Source organism: Rhineura floridana, chromosome 9 (assembly GCF_030035675.1).
Source record: "Rhineura floridana isolate rRhiFlo1 chromosome 9, rRhiFlo1.hap2, whole genome shotgun sequence".
Taxonomy (NCBI): Eukaryota; Metazoa; Chordata; class Lepidosauria; order Squamata; family Rhineuridae; genus Rhineura; species Rhineura floridana.
The window spans coordinates 23,151,940-23,165,439 of record NC_084488.1 but is presented as its reverse complement, the minus strand read 5'-3'; positions in this window follow the sequence as shown (position 1 = coordinate 23,165,439).

Genomic DNA, 13,500 nt, shown 5'->3' with positions numbered 1-13,500 from the left:
GCAGCTGAGAGATCAAGGAGAATCAACAGAGTTACACTCCCTCTGTCCCTCTCCCGACAGAGGTCATCATACAGGGCGACCAAGGCTGTTTCTGTGCCAAAACCGGGCCTAAAACCGGATTGAAACGGATCTGTAGAGTATCTGTAGAGCACCATGTTTGCCACATCAGGATTAGACATTAGATCAAACAATTACTATTTCTGGTTTCAGAGCGGCGCTCTAGAAAAAATGGAATGAAAACTAGAAAACTAGAAATAATTATTTGATTGAAGGGTTATTATTTGATTGATGAGCACAGAATGAGTATGGAGCTGTCTTCTGTAAACACACACACACACCCTTAAGTGACTGGAAGGTCCAGGGATAGATTGTTACAGGGTCAGTTTCCTGGGTAATCAAGAGTATTGATAGACTTGCAGTGCCAATTGTTGTAAACTGTTCACAAGTGTAGAGACTGAGTGGGTAGGTAGTTACATAACCACAACTACTCCTGAAGAGCATCAGTTCCCCAAAGCAATAGCAATGAACAATCCCTCCTGTCTTGGAGACTGCTTTTGACAGCAAGATGCAACCCCCTCGGGACATTGTTGGTTCCATTCAAATGGCTTCTCTCCCCTTCGCTTTGGCAAACACAGGATGATAATGATGATGATGATTATAGTTGTTGTTGTTGTTGCTGCTGTTACTGTTGTTGTTGTTATTTACCCACTCTGCACCCAGAGATCCCAGGGTGGATTACAACAATTTTAAAACACATAATTAAAACAGCAAAATAAGGTGGTTCCTAAAAATATACATCTCAGCCATCAAAGGCCAGGGTAAATAGCTGCGTCTTCAGCATTCACTGAAAATTGTACAGTGAAGTTGCCAGAGGCACCTCGGTGGGGAGGGAGTTCCACAGCTTCGGGCCTGCCACAGAGAATGCCCTCTCCCAGACCACCCCTCTGAGCTTCCAAGGGTGGCGGAACTACTCAAAGGGCCCCCTCTGCTGATCTCAACAGACCCAAGAGGGTCTGAAGGGACAGAGGCAGTGTTCAGATATTTGGGGCCTAAGTAGTTCAGGGCTTTAAACACTAATGTGAGCAGCTTGAACTGGGCCCAGAAACAAACTGGCAATTAATGCAGCTGTTTTAAAACAGGGGTTACATGTGTCCTAAAAGGAGCCCCGCCAGTAATCTGGCTGCTGCATTTTGGAACCATTGAAGTTTCCGAGTCATCTTCAAGGGCAGCCCTACATACAGTGCATTGCAATAATCCAGTCTGGAAGTTACCAGAGCATGGAGCACTGTGGCCAAGTCTTCTCTGTCCAAAAGGGGCTGGCGCACCAGCCACAGCTGGAAAGAGGCACTCCTAGCCATCGAGGCCACCTGAACCTCCAATGACAGTGTTGGATCAAGGAGTACCCCTAGGCTGTGGACCTGCTCTTTCAAGGAAAGAGCAACCCCATCCATAACATTCATCTTAGCTCCCGCTACCTGCCAGATTGATGCTACCTACATTTCCAGGATATGCTTTCTCCATTGATTAGTAGTAGTGCATGTGGTGGGGCAGAGCAAGCCATCTGATACTAGCATCACTGCTGCTTATCTGGATGGGGCTTGGACAGGGCAAGGTGATGGCAAGATCAGGACTGCGTGAGTGCCATTCATTAATATCCAGTGTTAGTGGCCAGACTAACCCATAGCTAAAGGAAGTCTTTGAACAGAATACTCATAACAAGTTTCTCTTCTGAAGTATGGGGTGGTATCTGAAATAAAGAACTTAGACAAGGCTTATTAGAGAGCTATTTTGTCATGTTGGTCCATGCTCCAGGGCAGGTTACAACAATTTAAAATACAGCATAGTGTCGTCGTAAAAATTACTGAGATAGCTATATGAAGTGCTTTGAAAGCTCAGAATTACTATTATGCATATGCACATATTGAAATGCATTTTTCCATTCAGTTTTTTCTTTGTAAATGAGTTCAACCCCTCTTTTTCACAGTGCATCATCTCACCTCCTGCAGAATACTGTGACCAAGCTGAAAGCCTGGAGTACATTGCATACATTTTTCCTTCAGCAGAAACTTCCCTGGTTCCCTTTTTATTCCTGTTCCTGCATGAACCCCAAGTATCTCTCTCTCTCTCTCTCTCTCTCTCTCCCTTAATAAATACTACAGAGGCAAAGCTGCTTTGACTTGATTTTGCTGCTAACCTTTGTAACCTTCAAGAACCAACTGTGACACTGTCTCTCTCACTGACATCTAATTTGAAAATCTCTTATGACTGTTCTTCAAATCCTTGGCAAAAATGAGCCTCAGTTCAGATTTCAGTTCTGTGAAAACGATTCCACCCTCCATATCACTTCATACCCAGTACTCTAAGGAATATTTGTCTTGCAGGGTGTTGAAGGCGCTGTGCCAGTGTTGATGGTTGCTCAAAGCCATTAAGGAGGCTTTCAGCTCTGAAACATTTTGTCAGGGAGCAGAATGAACTCATCCCATTCTCCCCAAAATTTGTAGTGCAGGGGTAGGCAATGTGGTGGCCTTAAGATGTTTTGGACTACAAGTCTCATCATCCCTGGCCATTGGATATGCTGTCTGAGACTGATGGGAATTGTAGTCGAAACTTTTTGGAAGGTACCATGTTGGCTATGCCTGCTGTAAGAGGATGTGCCATCTGGAAGCTTCACTATGCTTTTTTTACATATGGTTAAAAGCCTTTGGGATGAAGGCATCATCCCTCTCCTGATCTTGTCTTGTGAAGAAGACCATGAGGCAAAGTGGGTCATGTATTGCAGAACCACAGAGATATACAACCAAGCAGCTTACTCTGACAAAGGTTGAAAGCAAACAGCCTTTTTAAGCTCCACTCCCTCATGAAGAATTTACTTACTTAAAGGGCCAACCCTCTGGCCTGAAGATGGGCACCCTTCCTACATTCCATGCCTTTTTGCCTGGTGTACTTCCTGCTTACTATGGGATGTATATGGTTCCTCAGACTCCAGGGAAGGCACCCTTGAGGGTTCTGTGGTTTCCCAATCTCCAGCCCCAGGTTCAGAGAGCTGAACCTGGTCTGGCTCCTTAAATGGTGAATCTGTGTTTTGATTGCTGGGCTCTGAGGTCATCCCTGGGGTCTTGATAGAAGGCCTTCTATTATCCAAGGTCTGATCAAACCAGGGACCTAGACCACATTCACACTATACATAAAGCACTATTATTCCACTTGTTGGCTTCTCCCAAAGAATCCTGGGAAGTGTGGTGCTGAGGGTTGTTAGGAGACCCCTATTCCCCTCATAGAGCTACAATTCCAAGAGTTCTCTGGGAACAGGGACTGACACTCTGGCAACTGTAGCTCTGGGAGGAGAACAGGATTCTCCTAAACTGCTCTCAGCACCCTTCACAAACTACCCTTCCCAGGATTCTCTGGAGGAAGCCATGACTGTTTAAAGTGGAATACTAGTGGAATAAATGTATGGTCTAAATGTGTGGTAGTTTTGGTTTGTTTTGCTTACATTTCTTGTTACTCCTGTCTCTTCCATCCCACCCTTACTTCTCTTCCTTCTCTACTGTCAAACGCTGTGGGACTGGGACCTGGTTTCGTTTTGCTTTGCTCACACTATGAAGTACCATGCACATTAAGGACACTTCATCATACATATATGCATACCCAGATAAGTCAGAATATTGTCTCTGCTCTTGAAGCAGGATGGGTTCCCCCCCCCTTGTCTTGAAAGAGGCTTCGGGAGGCTGTCTCCTGAAGAGAGGGCTGAGGGGTGGGCCACGTGGTGGCCTGATAACCAAGTAGAAGGGTGTTGGAGCACGGCTTATAAGCCAACCCCTCCCCCTAGCTTTTCTCTTTGGGTTTTTGCTGCACCGTCTCTCCCTCCCTCCCCCTCCCTGTAGTGTAAGCTTTACTAGTTGCCTGTTGAAGAGCTAAGTAGGATTTTTTTGGTGGGATTCCTTGATTGGCCTTAGGATCTGTCCTTTTTTGCCTAAAACAGGCAATTCACACTGTTTACAATGAATTTGATTGGCCTTTGGGAGTAGCATGGTTTGGTTGCCTTGTTGGGGGCATAGAGTCTGTGCAGGTGAGGAATTTTTGGGGGAAAGACAATAGGTATACTGGGGCATTCTTGGGTTAAGGGCATCCTTTTAGAGATATGCCAGTGCTTTATGCCTAGTGGCACCTGGGGGGTGCACTTGTGCACATTTTGGGTGAATGCTGGTACAGTGGGGCCTGTGTGCATTTGTTGGGTTCACACCCAAGGTTCACCTAGTAAGGAGGGAGAACCTTTGCTGAGGAGCCGCAGCCTTTGGCTTTATCACATGCCCAGGAGTCTGGAGGGATGTTTCCCTACAAGGATTAGATAAAATCATCACCTGCTCATACTTTCTGAATTTGGTTAATCTGGTCTGCAGTTCCTCCAAGTTGTTATATTAATAAATATAACCTTTATTCCAGCATTGGCATCTCATGAGTCTTCTTTGTGGATGTGGAGGCAAAGACCATTTTACACAATGATGGGCAAAACTCTGTCATCTGAATTCAAAATGGATGGAGATCTTTTGAGGCTTAATTCTTTTTTTAAAAAAAAAAAGCAGTTTGGGACAATTCTCAAAAAAAAAAAGGGGGAGGGAGTATGCTTTTGAGAATTCTCCAAAGTTCAGGGATGCTCCACCACCAAATCCAAGGCTCTCCTCAGTTTTCAGCTTTTTGTGGGTGGGCTTCTCCATTATTCGTGGGAACTGAGAACTGTAGTTTTTAATTGTTCCTGGTAAATAAATCAGGAGAAATTAATGCTATACATTTAACAGTCAGCACTGGGGGCTCCAAATACTTTCAAAAGTTCTTACTGAACAAAGACTTAAACTTAAATGAGTTATACATTTGTGATCTATCTATCTATCTATCTATCTATCTATCTGTCTATCTATCTATCTATCTGTCTGTCTGTCTGTCTGTCTGTCTGTCTGTCTGTCTGTCTGTCTAAGCAACCTTGGCTCAGTTCTGGGAATTGTAGTTCTTTGTATATCTTGTCAATGAGCCAAGATTTTATTATTATTATTATTATTATTATTATTATTATTATTATTAACAACAACAATGACAACAAACTTCTCAAAATTCACATCAGCAGGAACAGCTTAAAATGCATGAACAACTTGGAAGCACTTCTGGGCTTTAGCATTGGCTGCCATTTCTCTTCTTTCCCCTTCACAATTTGGATAAGTTTGTGAAAGTATGGGAAAGGGAGGCGGCAGCAATGTAAAAGAAAGCAGAAACCCATTACCAGTCAAGACAAGGCTCAGGCCATCATTGCTCTGAGATTACGGAACAGTTTCTGACATTCTTCTCCATGCCTACTTTTAAGTAGCATTTAGAAATGTCAAAAGTTGTCTTCAAATGTGTCATGCATTAAAATACTAACAGGTTTGAGCTTGCTGTTTTGTTACTTTCATCAAGAGTTCAGGACTTTTTTCTAACGTTTAGACTCTTGTAAGATTAAATATCTGATGTGAAACTGTGCAATGAATTATGTCTAATCTAAATTCTTGTCTGCTGTTGCAATGCCCAAAGCAACCAGAAGATTGTTGGGGTTTTTTCCGGTAAAGGCTTTTTTAAACAGTTGGAATCCTGTTGATCTAACCCATTGATGTCTGATAACTTTTGTGTTTTTTCTTTTGCTCCCAGGCCTTCACCTCAAAACCAAGAGAATATTAAGAATTGCATTGCTAAGTTACATAATGTGCCCATCTCATGTCACACTCTGGGCATCCATAAACATTTTGGTTTTATGCCCCTTTCACTCAGAGAATCCTGCGAATTGCAGTTTGCTCAACTTATTAAATTTTCATTAGAGATTCCCAGCCCTGCTTTGTAGAATTATGACTGATAGATGAGGGAGTGATTGCTAAGTCACTGTATGTCTATAGTGTTAATATGCCTGTTATGCTTCACAATGGACAAAACCCTTGGAGGCTCACGAACTGGGCATGGCGAAGTAACCATCTCCATTGATTGTTCCCAGAATCCGGTAACTGGCAAATATACTGACTCTAAAATATGATAGTCTTATTTTTAGTTGCTATGACTAATTATTATTGCAGGATTAGCTTCCATGTGTTCACTGAATCCCTTTTAAAGGCCATTCAAGCCTTCTGCCAGGCCACCTAAACTTGCAATCCTCACATCCTCTTGGGGCTTATGAATTTCATAGGTTAAGTTCTGTACCAGCTGGAATCTACACCAAAGAAACCCAGCAGGCGGAACTGAGATGCTGAAAAATAGACCTGGCCACTTTTGCTAAAACAGGGTTTTTGCTACTACCTTACAACTTTTCTTCTTGCTTTCCAGCAGCTTGACCTATTGCAATTGGCTACTTGTGCCAAATCTGCAATACTCCTCTAGTAGGTGTGGGAAGTGCCACCCTGCGCTCCTTCTGGGAGGAAGGGCAGGATATACATTTAATACATACATACATACATTTGGCAAAACTATACATGGAGAAAATTCTGAAGCAGAACGGCTGAGTCTGAGCAAGGAAATACCCATACCTGCCACATCAACCCGAGTCTCATTATCCACCACTGTCCAAGGTCCTGATCTATCTAACCTGGCATTCTAACCTTAGTTATAAAGATTTCTGGTACGTGACTGTGTTTTCCTGGTTCGCTATGAGTAGAGACACACTTACTGTTCTGCCGATTCCAGTGTGTCTCCATCTTTCTTTTCTGAAAATGGGGGCACACAACGCTAGTTATATCGCACCCCTTTTTACTGTAAAACCTAGTAGGATCAGCTTGAGTGCGTTTTTTAAAAGTTCAGCTTCAAAGGGATTTCACAACTGATTGGCAGATCAACTTCTTGCTCCTCCAGGTGTGGCCAATGGAAACACTTTGCTATAGGCGACTAGTATACTCACAGCCAAAGTCTGCCTTGTTCTGCCCACTCCCACCAGTGAGTGAAGAGGGGGAAACAGAGGCAAAAATACCTCTTGCTACTTCTTGCCCGACCTTTGAACCAATCTTCATTGATTGCAGCTATCCAAGAATCTATACAATTTATTGAGTCAATGATATTAAATGAATGCATATGTACTTGCTTAGGCGGTTTAGAATGTTGGCGAGAAGCTGCTTTGGACTGACAGGAGCATTACAAGGTTGCAAAGCCAGATACATGTGCTAGGAAGTGAGCCCTGTTGAACATTATGGGCCTTAGTTCCAAACAAGCTTGTGAAGACTTAAAGTGTAAAGTGGTTAGAATTGGGAGGGAGTGCAGTCAGTTAGTGAGATAGGTAGATGTTACGTTGTGGCAGGGGTTGTCAGTGTGGAGCCCACGAGTGCACATGGGCCTGAATGGGCCTTCCCTGGAGCCCAGAGGGTTTGCTTATTTATTTATTGTATTTGTACCCTACTCTTCAGCCAAAAAGGCTCCCAGCATGGCTTACATAAATTAGTTAATACAAGACAGTCCCTGCCTGCAGGCTTACAATCTAAAAAAAATGACACACAAGGAAAAGGGGGCAGGGAGGGAAGAGGACAAAAACAGACTCAGACAATTGGAGATAACAAAATGGAGATGGTTCCTTCCTCCACCCCTTCCACCAACTGAAATTAGGTTTGAAAAAAGCATTCTTTCAGTGTTAGTATAATAGGTTGCACAACAGTTTCTGTGCTTTGCAAAGGGGCCCATGATCCCTGCTCTATATTTAACCTATCATCACATTGTGCTCATGTCTTGCATGTGAGATTCCCATAGGCATCTGGTTGGCCAATGTAAGAACAGAAATGCTGGACTAGATGGGCCTTTGGCCTGATCCATCAGGGCTCTTCTTATGTTCTTAGGCTATAATAATCATTTACCAATTTATATTAAGATGGTGCCCAAAATATAAGCATCTTTGGGCACAGGGAGCCTCAGATCTACAGTACTGAGTAGGCTCAATATTAGGCAGCACTCACAGAAAGGCCTTGTTTGTGTGAGCTGGGACTTCCATGTGTGTGAGAGTGTGATTGATGGCCACTTGCATGGGGAAGAGCTGCCATCGTTCAGTGGTAGAACATTGCTTTGCATCAGGAGGTTCCAGGCTTAATCCCCAACATCTTCAGGTACATGTGGGGATGTCCCCTGCCAGTTGGTATAGACTACACTGAGCTACATGGACCCACGGTCTGATGCAGTATAAAGCAGCTCCTTATGTTCCTGTCGGGGCAGATCTTTTTCAAGCTGGTGTGATCACACACATCATGAAAGCTGCATTGGTTTCCCCCATGTGGAGGCACTGATTGGCCCACATGGCATCTCCCCATGAGCCCCGTGGACTCCTGAAATTCTCTTGTGGGTGCTGCCAGCTACTGTGTTGCCAGTCTCGCTGAATAGCTATAAGCAGCTTCACAGCATTGCTCCTTAAAATTTAAATCTCCTGTTATTCCCTGAAATGTTTTACTGACTGTGTCATTCTGATGGTAAAATCCATTTTTTATTAGCTGTGCAGCTAAGTGTCTTTTGTTAAGGGCTGATAAGGTGTGAGAAATTACCTTTCAAATTACAACCGCTTTGCCTCTGAATGCCGTTAACACCTCAATCAGATTTTTTTTAACCTTCAGTGAAGCAGACATTGACCAATTAAATATTTTTGTTTCCTAGATGAGCTTTGCAAAACCCATCCTTCCAATTTATATTGTGTGAAGAAAGGGTTTCCTTTGAGAAACCTTTATTTGAATCTGTGATTTGGCCACTGTGCACACCTCACTTGCTCCTAATTGCCTTAATGCAACAGTTTTGACTTAAACAGGTGTTGGGTTTCAGTCCTTCCACTATATTATCTACACTAAGGATCTCTATGCTACACTATAAACCCCTCAAACTGGTTTGATTTACAGCTTCTCTCAAAGAATCCTGGGAACTGTAGTTTGCTGGTTATGCTTAAATTTCTCAATTAGAAACGTATAGAAGATGTGACTGATAAACCTGTTTATATCTGCAGTCTAGATGCACTGTCAGAAACTACTTAAAGGATTGTGTATGCTCACATGAACTTGTCAGAGCATTACATTCAGCTATGGAAGCCCTGATTGAGCGTCCACCAGGAGGGGTGGTTGCCCTGACAGACACAAGACATAAGAGCATTTTGGGGGGGTGGCACCAAGCTTATGGAACTCTCTCTCAGGAGATAGGTTTGCCCTCCCCTTTGCTTTCAGTTAGGAGGGCCTGAAAATGTTTTAGACTGCTTTTAAATTAAGAGGGGGGGCGTTTAGCGTTTTCTTATGATGCCCTTGTAGCTGTTTAGATTTTATGTAAAAGTGACTGACTAAGCTGAATATGTTTTGACTGCTGTTTTTGTTGCAGCTTTTGTTATTTCATTATTTATTTTGTTGTTTTTGTTCATGGAATGCTGTCCCCACAGAGGCCTGCCTGGCACCAACTTTGTCATTTTGGTGCCAAGCAAAGATGTTTTTGTTTTCCTGGGTGTTTGGGCAGCACCAATGATGTTCTATTTTATTGTCAAATCTCTTTTGAATACATTTCAGTAATTTTATTGTATTTTTCTAAGTGCTTGAAAACCCTTTAGGACTTTTTAGTGGGAAGCAATGTACACATTTAATAAACTTAAACCTTGTCTGTTTTGACATTTTAATATTGGTAAGAGCTGGACAATTAATTTTTATTCTTATAACTTTTTGTTTGGGAAAATTTGTTTTTTCAAAGGTGGCTTATACATCCGCAATCTAAATCTGAATATAAAGAAGTATCAAGTAATGACTTGGATAGATAAATGGACAAATAGACAGATAAAACATCAGAGACAGAATATTCAAGCACATTTCATTATCATATGAGGGTAAGAGGAGCCCTGCTGGATCATTCCTGCGTGGTATCCAATGCATCGCTTGCATGAATGAATGAGTCATCACAAGTGTCACTCTCCAAGAGCCTTCATGTCACTCCACATCTCCTTAAACATGATTTTCAATGGAGTCCATTCAGAAATCCAGCAGTGTACATGTATCCAATGTCACTCATAAACAAAACTCATTGCCACTGAGTTTTACAGAATCACCTTTTTAATTTTCCCCCCAAATATTACTTATCTCATGGCTTACGAACAATAAAGTAACACTTCTGCTGACTGGAATGAGTGTTCTGGCAAAAATAATTGACAAGGTAAATTTGCTTTGTCATTACTGATTCATTTTCCTACCTGCTGAAAGGCACATTTCCCATTTCTACTTTGAAGGAAACAAGTGAGCATTTATTAAGCTTAGCATGGATAAAAACGGTTGCCAAGTTTTAATTTGGTCCCAGGCTTATCAGGGTTCACACTTTCCATTCTGGGGTGGGCCCTGGGAACTCATGAAACATGTTTGCTTTTTGTCTCAAGGAAGATACACTTACGTAGCACAGTGGCTATTGCATTCTGGTCCAGGACCATGGCTGGCTGCAGTGAGCCTTGTTGTCATTACAAGCCAGCATTCAGTCATGGGGTTTATTGTGTTAGTTTTACTGATTATAATGGTAGCACTTCTGTCCTGATTACTAACATTCCTTTCACACTGCATTACCTGTTTGCATTATGGACCTGTGGCTTTTGGACCAATGTACTGCCATGTCATGCTAAATTTATTCACACCAGTGGCCGTGGTATGACACAACAATTAAAGCCATTGGGCATGTCACTATTCCCCCATCCTTTCCACACATGCACACTTCTGTTCCTCCATAATTTCCCCATGAAAACAGTGAGAAAGAACTGTATGCCGATATATCACTCAAACTTTCATCACTTTACTCCCCCAATTATCTGGGTGAATGGGGTTGAAACCTATTTTTTCTGGAAGCAACTGACACGGCGATGAGTGCCAAACTTTCACTAGATTCCACTAGATTTCCAGAAATGACTTTTACGACTTGTGAAAGATAAAATAAAATGTTGAAATTATCAGATAAGGAAACACCAGGAAAATGGAATAAAGTGCTGTCTGAATGCAGCCCAAGTATTTGCAAGGCTTTTTAAAGTGCAAGACAAAAAAAAGTACTCCCACTCAGTCATCTTGTCTACCCTAAAACTATGGAAAACCAACCTTTCAGACAAACTTCAGAGAAATTTGTCCACACCCAATTTTTGGTGATGTTTTATTTTTGCCTCACCTGAAACAAGCTGGGCCAGAAGGTTTGGCTCAACTCTAATGGATTTATATTAAGGAATTATGATATTGATTGTTTTATTTTCAGTCCCTTTCTGAATAAAACTTAGGATGGCATCTGCCCTTGTCCCACTTTCACTGTACTTGAAGATCCCTTTCAAAAGATCACTTCCATGGCAGAAAATTTAAGGTGAAAATGGTCAAAGCTAGGCTGGAACCCATTTTAGGACCTACTCCCTGGTGGTGATGGTGGCAAAGAAAGAGCTTATTTCTCTGTCATGATTGCATCTGCCGCGTGTCAGCAATAGGGGCTGGTCCTTTAGAGCAAACAGGGCACTGCCCTACCAACTGGAGCCTGGCCTCAGCCAGCCCTTGTCAGCCTGCCTTCTTACTTACAACTAGTCCTGGGGGTGACAGTGGCTGTCAGCTTCTTCCTCTTTGGTCTCAGAGTTGCCTTTGTAGATTCCATCAGGGAAGAAGACATCTTGTACACCAGTGAACTAAGGGCAATGAAAAAGGCTGGATGACGGCTAGAGCACAAGTGGCAAAAGACGTGCTGTGAGGCTGATCGGGCATGACTAAAACATCATAACCGTGCCTACTGTGTGATGGTGAGGACAGTGAAGAAAGCCCACTTCTCTGCCGCCATTGGATCCTCAAGTAGCTGTCCAGTGGAACTTTTCTATATTGTCAGGGGTCTGTTGACATCAACTATAGGAAATGGAGTTTTAGACCCTTCAGAGGCCCGCTGTGAATTGTCTGCAAGGCACTTTGAGGGTAAAGTTGCTTGCCTCCATAGCAAACTTGATGCCTCATCCACATCTACTGTAGACCTCAGTGAGGCATCCAGTGCAACATCTGCTACAACTTCCTGGGATCAGTTTCCGTTGATGTGGTCTGATGATGTGGGCAAGGTGCTTGCAACAATGCAGGCAGCAACATGTCCTCTCAACCTTTGCCCTTCATTGTTTACTAAAGCTTGCAGAGAGGGGTTGACTGGGTGGAGTCAGGGTCTGATCAGCACATTGTTGCAGGAGGGAGTGGTTCCAGCCGCCTTGAAACAGACAGTGATCCGACCGCTTCTGGAAAAGCCCACCTTGGACCCATTGGTTTGTGACAACTACCTCCCGGTTGTAAATACCCCCTTTTTAGGGAAGGTGATTGAGAGGGTTGTGGTGCAGCAATTGCAAGTACTCTTGGATGAAACAGATTATCTTGACCCATTCCAGTCTGGGTTCAGGCCTGGTTATGGGACTGAATTGGTCTTGATTGCCCTGATAGATGACCTCTATCGGGAGGACAGAGCCAGTACAACCCTGTTCTTCTTACTTGCTTTCTCAGCGGCTTTTGATACCATTGACCATGGTACCCTTCTGGGCCAACTTGGTAAGATGGGTACTGGAGGCATTGTTTTACAGTGGTTCTGATCCTACCTCCAGGGTTGTTTTCAGAGAATAATATAGGGCATTTGTCTTTTGACCCCCTGGCAGTAGTGCTGTGGGGTGCCACTGGGTACCATCTTGTACCCAATGCTGTTTAACATCTATATGAAGCCCTTGGGACCGATCATCAGGAGATTTGGAATGAAGTGTCAGCAGTATGCTAATGATACCCAGCTCTATTTCTCTGTAATATCTGAATAGCAAAAGGTCGTGCAAACCCTGGACCGGTGCTTAGACTCGGTGGTGGGCTATATGAGGGCCAATAAACTGAGTCTAAATCCTAGTAAGATGGAGGCGCTGTGGGTTGGTGGTTCCCGAGTTCAGATAATTGGTCAGTTGCCTGCTTTAGATGGGTTTGTACTCCCTCTGAAAGAGCAGGTTCATAGTCTGGCGGTGCTCCTGGATCCTCTAAGCTCAAGTAGCATAAATGGTTCTCCCTCTCCCCATTTCTTGCTCACAACAACCTTGTGATGTAGGTTAGGCTGAGAGACAGTGAGTGGCTCAAGGTCACCAAGTGATTTCATGAGTGGGGATTTGAACCCTGGTTTCCCAGGTCCCAGTCTGACATGCTGACCACTATTCCATACTTCTACAGATCATTTCTGCCTGCCTGCTGAGTCTTGACTGGGTATTCTGAAAAGCCTATTTGCTTAGAGGGTGGAATCACCCAAAGTGCTCCTTCTGCCTAAAGGCATGACCTAGTGCCAGCTGAAAAGCATCCTTTAGACAGTTGGTCTGACCAAAGTCAGTAAGGGAAGAGACTGCCAGATGGGAAGAAATTTGCATAATACCCATTTGATGATGCTTGCAGCTACCTTGCCACCCTAATTTATTTTTACCTGTATTATTTTTAAAATTTGCATGCCACTTAATTGCAGAAACCTCTAAGCAGATTACATGGAACATAAAATACACATTAAAATATCAATAAA